This window comes from Artemia franciscana, unplaced genomic scaffold (assembly GCF_032884065.1).
Source record: "Artemia franciscana unplaced genomic scaffold, ASM3288406v1 PGA_scaffold_47, whole genome shotgun sequence".
NCBI classification, from domain to species: domain Eukaryota; kingdom Metazoa; phylum Arthropoda; class Branchiopoda; order Anostraca; family Artemiidae; genus Artemia; species Artemia franciscana.
The window spans coordinates 787,069-798,502 of NW_027062688.1; positions in this window are offsets into that span (position 1 = coordinate 787,069).

Here is an 11,434-nt window from a genome sequence, read left to right on the forward strand (position 1 = left end):
ATTCCACATTGAATCAAATTAAATATATGATATATAATGATTTTAATTGTTGGAATGCTGAAATAACTGGAAAAGAATACATAATTATGTAATATAATTCGTTTTCAATGAAGCGCCAATGAAACAATAGGCTTTAGGTTTTTAACAGTTAAGAAAGGGTATTTAAGTTTTTAACAGTTAAGGAACTAACAAATTAAACTGAATATTTTTATGCAAAAGAAAATATTTGTAATATAATTCGTTTTCAGTAAAGCGCTAATGACGCAGTAGGTTTTAGACTTTACAGTCAGAGAAGGAGGCTATACCCAAACTCTTGTTTGTAGTTATTTTTGTTCATTTCAAACTTGATTTTGCATATTCATTTAAGTTTCACTCGTTTCAAGGCTTATGTGTTCATTTATGATAGTATCTATTGTATGTTTGTTTGCATTGACTGTTTATTTAATTTCTGTTTATTTTGGGTTTCATTTATGCTCCAATAACCCAATGATTTTTTGTTTTAACCTTGATTTTGCATATTCAATATAAGCCTTATTCGTTTTAAGATTTATTTATTCATTTATATTAGTACTTGCTGTATGTATTTTGTTGCTATGATTGTTTATTTAATTTCTGTTCGTTTTGGGTTTCATTTACTCTTTAACAGTAATTTCTGGTCATTTTGAGTTTAAATTATAACAGATATTTGTATCTGTTAAAATTCGTATCTGTTTGTATCTGTACGCAAATTGTATCTGTTTAATAAGGCCTTTACTTATTTTGAAATACTTCTTTTCCGGAAAAAGAAAAATCAAATCAGAAAAATCCAAGTAAAAAGAAAAACCAAGTAAAGAAAGTATCAAAGTAAAAAAGGTATTTTAAGAATTCCCGTTATTAAATGTATGGTTTGTTTACCATGGATTAAATCTCTTCTTCGTATTGCCTTGGGAGATGTTTTGTTTTTACGAGTTGACTCATGTTATTACAAGTACCAATTGTAAACAACATTTTGTATACGATTGCCCGAAAGGTTTTTGGAAAGAGTTAGTTGGTGATGGGAGCTTGGCTAGTGTCGGTAGCTTGGCTTAGATGTGAGTACAAATAAATTTTTCCTTCTCAGTCTAATAATGTAAGCTTACTGGTTTTCTACACCATGACATGAATCTCACTGTAATAATTTAAATACTCTAGTACATTTTGTTTGCTCACATATTAGTTAGTAGTTAGTTTATTTTAATATCTTAAAATTCTTATTTCAGTACGAAGGCTATGCAAGATTGTACTTATATTACAAGTTATCAAACTATTTTGATTTTCTTGATTTTCTTTTTAAAACGAAACTATTAAAATGAAAAACCAAACTTCTTTTTAAAAATAAAAACCTTTACTCTTTTTTAACTCTTGAGTTGTGTTCACTTTATCTCAAGTATTAGGTACGGGTTATTTCTAGCACTTCTTCTTATATTTATTTATCTTCGTTAATGTATTTAGTAACCGGCTGAGTATGATCTCTCCACGCTACTCTAACTCTTGTTAATTCTCCAGACTCTGTTTAAAAACCGGTTACAGTATAAGAGTATAAAGAAGCAGCTTGCATATCTACAGACCTTGCACCGTAAATCGAAGTTGCCACGCTAATCAATAAATCTAAGTTTTAAAGTAAACAGCACCTGGCCCCCGGACCCTGGGGGATTTTGTTGACACGAGAGTTTTTGTTATCTGACCTTTTAACTATTTTTAAACTAAATATATATCTCAAAATTTTTATCTGATTAATTTGGGGAATAGAGGGCGTGGGGGGCTAGTTGCCCTTGGATCTCTTTTGATCTCTTGCATCTCTTTTGACAAAAGTGAAATGGAACATTCAATTTACAATCAAATGAGTCCTTTCTGAAATTTATACGAGTATCTCTTCTACAAGAACCATATATGGTCCCAGGGCTTAACTTACAACGCCTGCTCCGGGATAGCTGCCCTTCGATAATTTTTGCTTCTTAAAAATTGAATTAGAACTTCCAATTTCCAATCAACTGGGCCCTCTCTGAGGTCTATAGGAGGATCCCTTCCATAAAAACCATAAGCATCAGGGCTTAGCTTACAACGCCTCCCCCGGGGCCTCAGGGGGTCATGCAGACACCGAGGTTTTTGCTATCTGACCTTTCAACTATTTTTAACAAAATGGCCATCTCAAAATTTTATCTGAGGCATTAGGAGAAAAGGGGCGTGGGAGGTAGCTGCCCTTCGACCACTTATAACTCTTAAAAAGTTAAGCAGAACTTTCAATTTCCAGTCAAATGAGCCCTCTCTGAAGTTTATAGGAGAATCACTTCCATGAGAACCATACATGATCTAGGGTATAACTTGCAACGCCTGTATCTTTACCCTGGGGGGAGGTGTACCAGCCCCTGACTTTTAATATCTGATGTGCGAACTATTTTTAACAAAAAATCGCCATCTCAAAATTTTTACTTAAATAAACAGTAATAGCAAACAAACATACAATAGGTACTAATATAAATGAGTCAATAAACCTTAAGCGAATGTAAATTAAATTGAATATCCAAATCAAGCTTAAAATGAACAAAAATTTTTGCAAGGAACAGTTACCGAAGTTTTTATTATCTGACTTTGGAACTATTAAAAAAAAAATGCTATCTCAAATTTATATCGGACGAGTTTGGGGAAAAAAGGTGTAGTTGCCCTTAGATCTCTTTTGACTCTTGAAAACTTAACTAGAACTTTCAATTTCCATTCAAATGAGCCCTATCTGAAGTTTATATGAGCATCTCTTCCACAAAAATCATATATGCCCCCGGGGCACAACTTACAGCGCCTGCCCCCAGACCCTGGGGGGTTGTATTGACACAACAGTTTTTCTTATCTGACCTTTGAGCTATTTTTAACAAAATATCCATCTCAAAATTTTTATCGGATGGTTATGAAGGGAAAAGGGCATAAGGGGGCTAGTTGCCATCATATCTGTTTTGACTCTTAAAAAGTGAACCAGAACTTTCAATTTCCAATCAGATCAGCCCACTCTGAAGTTTATACGAGTATCCCTTCCATATATGCGCCCCGGGCCTAAGTTACAATGCTAGCCCCCCGGACATGGGGGGTTGTGTTGACACCGGAGTTTTGTTGTTTGACCTTTAAATTATTTTTAACACAATGGCTATCTCAAAATTTTACCGGATGCGTTTGGGAAAAAGGAGCGTTGGGAGGCTTGTTGCCTTCTGGTGTTATACAACTCCTAAATATTGAACTAGAAATATAGAATTTTCAATTAAATGGGCTCTCTCTGAAGTTTATATAAGCATCCCTTCCCTAACAATAATATATATCCCCAGCATAACTTACAATGCCTGTCCCCGGGCCCTGAGGGAGTTTGTCAACCCCGGAGTTTTCGTTATATGATCTTCGAACTATTTTTTTTAATAGTTAGCTCAAAGTTCTTATCAGAGGAGTTTGAGCAAGATAGAGCGTGGAGGGGGATGCACAAATTGCCCTCCAATCTCTTTGACTTTAAAAAAAAAATTGAACTAGAACTTCCAATTTCCAATCAAATGAGCCCTCTCCGAAGCTTTTATGAGCATCCCTTCCATAAGAAACTATATGTGCCCCCAGAGCTGAACTAGCAACGCCTTCACCCAGTCCTCTGGGAGGGTTGTGTCGACACAGGAGTTCTTATGACCTTTGAACAATATTTAACAAAATAGTCCTCTCAAAATTTTTATCTTAAGGGTTTGGAGAAAAAGCGGTGTGGGGGGGGGGTAGTTGCCCTCGGATCTCTTTTAACTTTTAAAATGTAAACCTAGAATTTTCAATTTCCAATCAAATGAGCCCTCTCTGAAGTTTATACGAGTATCTCTTTCATAAGAACCATATAGTTTCCATGACATAGCTCACAACACCTGTCCCCCGGACCCTGGGGGGTTGTACCGACATCAGAGTTTTTGTTATCTAATATTTGAACTATTTAAAAAATGGCTATCTCAAAATTTGCATCGGATGGGTTTGGGGGAAAAAGGGCGTGGGGAAGGGCTAGTTGCCCTTGGATCTTTTGACTCTTAAAAGTGAACTAGAAATCTCAATTTTCAATTAAATGAACCCTATCTGAACTTTGTACGAGCATCCCTTTCATAAGAACCATATACGTCCCCAGGACATAACTTACAACAACTGCTCCCGGGCCCTGGAGGGCTGTGTCGACACCGGAGTTTTTGTTTTATGATCTTAGAATAATTCTTAACAAAATGGCTATCTCAAAATTTTTATCGGATGCATTTAGGAAAAAAGGCGTATGTGTAGAGTAAAATCAACGTTGCATAAGCAAGGGCAGTTGCCCTCCAATCTTTTTTTACTCCTAAAACATCCCTAGAATTTCCAATTTTCAATTGAATGAGCCCTTTTCGAAGTTTATGCGACGATCCCTTCTATATGACATTGGAACCGTATGGCCTCTATTATAGCCAACGACTTCCGAATCAGTGTGACATGGCCATTTTTCTTGTTAAGCGGAGATTCTTCTCCTCTAGAGAGGGCGCATCCCAGGGGTGTCGTGACCCCGTTGCGCATGTGACGCCACCTAGAGCACACATTTTTTCAAAACGTATTTTCAACTTTCGGTTACTATGGGCTGTGGTTCGCTCTTTACAGCTTTACCCTCTGCTGCCGCAACCATAATCAGCAAGGAGCTCTTGGGAATAGTTCTCTAGCGAAATTTTTTGAGGTTTCCAAAATTACAGTCTAGAAACGAGACCGGAGCTTGAGTCTGGGTATCCGTATCCTAGAGCCGGTCGATTTTATCGGCATGCCTACAAGGTATATAGACAAAATCAAGGAAAATTCAAGGAAGGCAGAACATACTAAAAATATGGTGTGTATGTTCCTGGCAGCCAATATAAGCCTGAAAGGCCAAACAAATTTTGCTGACTATTTATTTCTTTTCCCCGTGTAAAATCCAATAAAACCTGGGATTGTGGAAACTAAAAAAGAGCTTCATTTGATTTGAAATTGAAAGCCGCAGTACCCTTTTGGATTTAAGGAATATTGCAGGGGGATTAGCTTTCCTCCTATGATCTTTTTTCCCACTACACCCTTCTTACCCCCCCCTCCCGAAGACATAGGATAAAAAAACAACATATTATTAGAGTTAGTAAAGGGTTCAATGATATTTTCAGCTTAAATTAAATTTTAATATTGTTTGATAGTCTTATTTTAAATATAAATTAGTCTTGTTCTGAAACAGAAATGTTATCATTGTTTTATTTGAATTAAATAACTGTTGATATCATCAGTTATTATAAAAACTTCTTTGTTCTAATGTCCAAGTTCATATATTTATTTGTTCCCATATCTTATCACGTTCACTGAAAGTATTTCATAAATGTATAAGTAGTATTTCTAATTAGATTTTGAATTTCTAAGTATTTATAGATTTTTTAAACTGACCAAATATTATATACATATACATATATATATATATATATATATATATATATATATATATATATATATATATATATATATATATATATATATATATATATATATATATATATATATATATATATATATAAAATGTTTTAGCTCATATATTATTTGAGTTTATAATAGTATTCAAAACTCTGAAAAATGGAATTTGAATGACAATACTAATTCAATTCAATTTGGTTTCCGAATGAAGCAGTCCACTGAACATGACTTTTTTGGATTTTATACATTCTGCATTAGATTCCGGGATTAATTCCGGCTGTTGTATTTCTGGATATTCGTAAGGAATTCGATTCCTTAACCCAAAAAATTCTTCTATCGAAGATGTCTCATTTTGGCATTAGGGGTAATGTATTTTCTTGGCTTCAAACTTATTTGAATGATAGGTTAATTTCTGTCGATCCACTTTTCCGTTCCCTCTCACATGTGAATTTTGGCGTTTCTCAGGGATCAGTTTTAGGGCCTGTGCTATTTTTGATTTATGTAAATGATCTTTTTATGCAGTAAAAAAGCTGAAACTTATTAATTGCTGTAGACTCTGTCATCCTAAGCCTTCCATTCCCATAGTGCCAACTATAATTCGCCATCTTCTAATGTCCTTGTTTGTTTTGCTGATGACAGCACGCTTGGTACTTCGGGATATTGCGAATCTGAGCTTCGATTAAACTTGGAAATTTTGTTTGAGAGAGTAATTTTATGGCTTGATGCTAATTATCTTACCCTAAATTTTTTCAAGTCGTGTTGTTTGATATTTTTGCATGTTCCTCAGATTTATCCCCAGTTATCAGAGATTCATCAGCCTAATGGGATAATTCATAGATCTAAAGATCGATATGTTCGTTTTTTGGGCATTCTTGTTGATGAAAACTTGTCTTTCAAATGTTACATTGATTGAATCAAAATGAAGATATGTAAGAGTCTCGGTATTTTAAGGAAACTTAAACATATTTTCCCAGGATAAATTAAAAAAATTCCTTATCACTGCTTGATCCGATCTTACGTTTCTTACAGTTCAATAGTATGGATGTCAACCCTTCCTTCATTGTTAAAACTACTTTCTAAGGTTTACAATAAAGCTAGAAACCTCATTAAGGAAACTAATCGTTCAAGAGTTATTCCATCACTTGATCTCGAGTCAATGTATATTCTTTCGTGTGCACATTTTACTTTTTCACAGCTTCATGGTGACATCCCCCGTCCCCTAAGTTTTCCACCATCTTTCACCTCTGATCAGAATGATTATAATTTTCACAACACCAAAAATCATATTCAAGTTTCTTTTACTCCTTGTATAAGGCCAGATTTTAATCCTTTAATTGCAAGTCATATTGCGTGAAATAAGTTGCCTGAATAGACTTGATGCCACTCATTCGGTTTGTTCAAAACAGTTGTTAAAAATTCTTTGGCTTCTTAGAAGTTTTTTTGTCTATTTATTTATTTCATATATATATATATATATATATATATATATATATATATATATATATATATATATATATATATATATATATATATATATATATATATATATATATATATATATATATATATATATATATATATATATATATATATATATATATATATATATATATATATATATATATATATATATATATATATATATAAAATTATTTCATTGGAGTGTATTTAATCTACTGATCTGCTTAATTAATTTAGTTTATTCAATCTATTAGTCTATCTAGTTTTGTTTTCTATAGTTTTAATTTTTTTTATTTATATTTTCTTTTCTTCTCTTTTTGATCATCAAGATAATCTAAGTCTAGGAGAGTTTTATTTCTCATTTGACTCCGTGCTCTTCCAAAGCCTTAAATGTGCTCTTAAGGACAAACTCCCATCAAAATGATTCAGATAAATGGGGATAGAACACAACTGTTCTCAATTCCTGATTCAATTTGAAATCAGGTACTGGTATATATATATATATATATATATATATATATATATATATATATATATATATATATATATATATATATATATATATATATATATATATATATATATATATATATATATATATATATATATATATATATATATATATTTAGTGCTATAAAGGAATAAAGACAAAAATCTATAAGATCAAATAAAAACCAAACTTTAAAACAAACACTGAAGCTAAAACTGGAAATAAGCTTATAAATTGCTGTGAGAGACAAGCACTTAAAAAAATTAATTCTAAGTCTTATCTAAAAACAAACTTAAAAAATAAGGAAATCAGATATTGAAATTAAAAAACACAAAAATTAAACATTAAAATAGAAACAGAAAATGAAAAACTAAAATTGAAGGAAAATGAAACACTAAATTTAAAGTAACAAAAATTAAATGCAATGTTAAATTTACCAAAAAAAAAAACAAAAAAAAACACTGAATTTGATCAATAAATATATACAATTTTATCCTCTCTTTATGTTTAGAATACTCGTAGTTCATATATAAGACCCTACCCTTTGTATATACCCACCCCTTCCGCGCGTGCTTAACTTGGCATAAAAATCTACTTTTTAAGAAATAAATGTTTTTTCACCCCTCATCGAGCTTTACCGAAGGTCTAAGACAAAATAAATATGAAAAAGAAATTTATTGCAAGTGTAACTTTAAAATTCTTATAAAATCTAATAGTATCGAAATTATTAGTAAATTGATAAATTGAAAAGTTTTGAATAGTCCTAGCTTATATATATAATCCTAGTCTAAATATATTCTCCTTTCGAGCGTGTAAAACATTTCTTCTTATCGCTAAAGTATGCTTTTAAGAAATAAGTGTTTTTTAACCCTTAACCAAGTATTATCGAAAGTGTATGAGAATGCAGATTTATTGCAAGTATAAGGTAAAAATTATTTTAAAAGCTATCAATAACGAGGTTTTGACTATACTAATAAGACAGTATGCTTAGAATTAATGTTTAGAATCTAATCTAGGTATGCCTTCCCTCTGCGAGCGTCTAACGCATGTCTCCATGGTACTAAAATGTACTTTTTAAGAAATAGGTGTTTTCCTTGTACCCTTAATCTAGCTTTATCGATTGTCTGAGACAAATTACTAGGAAAAAGAGATTTATTGTAAGTATAACAGAAAAAATCTTATGTAAATCTAGCAATAATGAGATTTGATGTAAATTGAAGTATTAGAGCTCATTCCAGAACGATGCAGAAAGTTTATTTTTCTTCCAAATTTAGCCTCATGTTTAGAATTCAGCTGGCTGTATTGAAGTTGACATCGGTATTAAAAATGAGTTATTCTCCATGACAACCGTGGTAGGGTTGAGAAGAGACTATTAAGGGCTTATGGTCATTATAATATCTACTAGAGGACCCACTTCCCTCCAAAGAGATATTTACATACAAAATTATTGGTGGTACATGCCGTTAGCATCAGACTTGTTCTACCCACACTGGTTATAATATGATTGTGGAAATTACTCGTAGAACCCTTGGCTCACCTCGACCGTAATACATTACCCCAGTACCATCAGTATTGGTACTGGTGGTGATGTGTCACGTACACTGGAACCGTGTAGGATACTAGAAAATACAGACTAGCATCATTGCTCGGACACCGGTAATTAATTGAATATGTGTTTCCAAAGATGCGGGTTAATTTGGACTGTATAGTAGTAAAAATATTTCAACGGAAAAACACGGAATTAATAAACGTATTGCTAATTGAAAATTTTACCAGCTTGCATTTACCAAAGGATAAAGCATAACACAAATGAGAACTACTTCGATGAAAATAAGTGAGACATTAGGTACAATCTGATGAAATGTCATAAAAAGAGAAGAAAAACAAATAAATACGCCGTCCTCGCCAGAATAATGAGACATTTTCTTTTATTTGGAGAATATAAATAGATGTAGTTGAATTAATGGAGGATTAATTAATTGACAGAATTTAAGGGTGAATTGAGTTGATAGTAGTGGGATATCTCCGTATTAAAAATTTAAAGGGGAGTATGAAGGGATAAAAGAAAGTAAATGTCGGATTATAGTTTGAATAGATTTAATGGACTTGAAGACAATCTTTTCGTGGAATTTGTTGAAGGTTATGCGTTACCACGACTGTTTGAAGTTTTTTATTGTTTTAAAAAGTAGAGTTGCGAGAAAGAATCGAACTTTAGCGAAAGGAGCGGGGTGTCGAGGAGGAAAAGCCCCTTTCATATACGGAGTAATTTCTGTTCGTTTTAAGTTTTAATGTCGCTCCTTACTTTCATTTTAAAAAACTTGTTTTTTTTATTTAATTTCTGAAAGTTTTTGAATTAATGCATGTCTGATTTTCGCTCTCCGTACATAAACTATTAAAATGAAATTTGCATATTAATTCTTTTTTTGGCTAAATGGCTTTCTCTTAGTTTTGATCAGACAATTTTGAGAAATAAGGGGTGGGAAGGAGGCCTAGTTGCCCTCCAATTTTTCGGTTACTTAAAAAGGCAACTAGATCTTTTAATTTTTAACGAACGTTTTTATTAGTAAAAAATATACGTAACTTAAGAATTAACTTACATAACAAACTTTTTTTATTCTTATATTTTTTATTATATATATGAGGGGGTTGTTCCCCTCGTTAATACCTCGCTCTTCACACTAAATCTTGTTTTGTCCCAATTCTTTAAGAATGACCCCTGAATCAGAAAGGCCGTAGAATAAATAGTTGAAATTGCTTAAAATTTTTTAGCATAAAGAGCGAAGTATTTATCTCCTCCTAAATACCTCGCTATGTATGCTAAAGTATTTTTAGAATCCCTCATATGCGTAATAATCTCTGTTCGTTTTAAGTTTTAATGCTTCTCCTTACTTTCAGTTGAAAAAACTTTTTCATGTTTATATTTTCATTGTTTCGTTTTTTTAATAGTAATGCTAGAAAATCCTGCGTCCTTTTCATTGAATTTCTTTTCCCCCATGAAATATTCCTCCAAGGAAAGATCCTCCCATATAGCCCCCTCCCCTGAACCCCACACCCAAACCAAAAAAAATCCCCCTGATAACGTCGGTACACTTCCCAGTATCCATTACTGTATGTAAACATTGGTCAAAGTTTGTAGCTTGCAGCCCCTTCCCCAGGGACTGTGGGGGGTAAGTCATCCCCAAAGATATAGTTTTTATGGTTTTCGACTATGCGAAACAAAATGGATATCTCAAAATTTTGATCCGTTGACTTTGGGGAAAAATGAACGTGGGAGGGGGGCTAGGTGCCCTCCAATTTTTTTGTCCTTTAAAAAGGGCACTAGAACTTTTCATTTCCGTTAGAATGAGCCCTCTTGCAACACTCTAGGACCACCTGGTCGATACAATGACCCCTGGGAAAAAACAACAAACAAACAAACAGATAAACACGCACCCGTGATTTGTCTTCTGGCAAAAAAATACTAAATTCAACATTTTTTTAGATCGGGCCTTGAAATTTTTTATAGGGTTCTCTGATACGCTGAATGCGATGGTGTGATTTTCGTTAAGATCCTACGACTCTTAGGGTGTGTTACCCCCTATTTTCCAAAATAAGGCAAATTTTCTCAGGCTCGTAACTTTTGATGACAAAGACTAAATTTGATGAAACTTATATATTTAAAATCAGCATAAAGATACGATTCTTTTGATATATCTTTTAGCATCGAAATTCAGTTTTTTAGAGTTTCGTTTACTATTGAGTCGGGTTGCTCCTTACTACAGTTCGTTACCACGAACTGTTTGAAAGTGTGGAATCTGCAAAAATGCGGAATTTGCAAAAATATCTACTTTTTGCCAGAAGAAAGATTATGGATGCTTGTTTATTTGTTTTTTTCCAGGGCTGATCGTATTGAATCAGTTGGCCTAGAATATCGGAAGAGGGCTTATTATAAAAACAAAGTTCTAGTGCCCTTTTTTTAAGTGACCAAAACAATTGGAGGGAAGCTAGGCTACCTCCCACACCACTATTTTTCCCAAAATCGTCTGATCA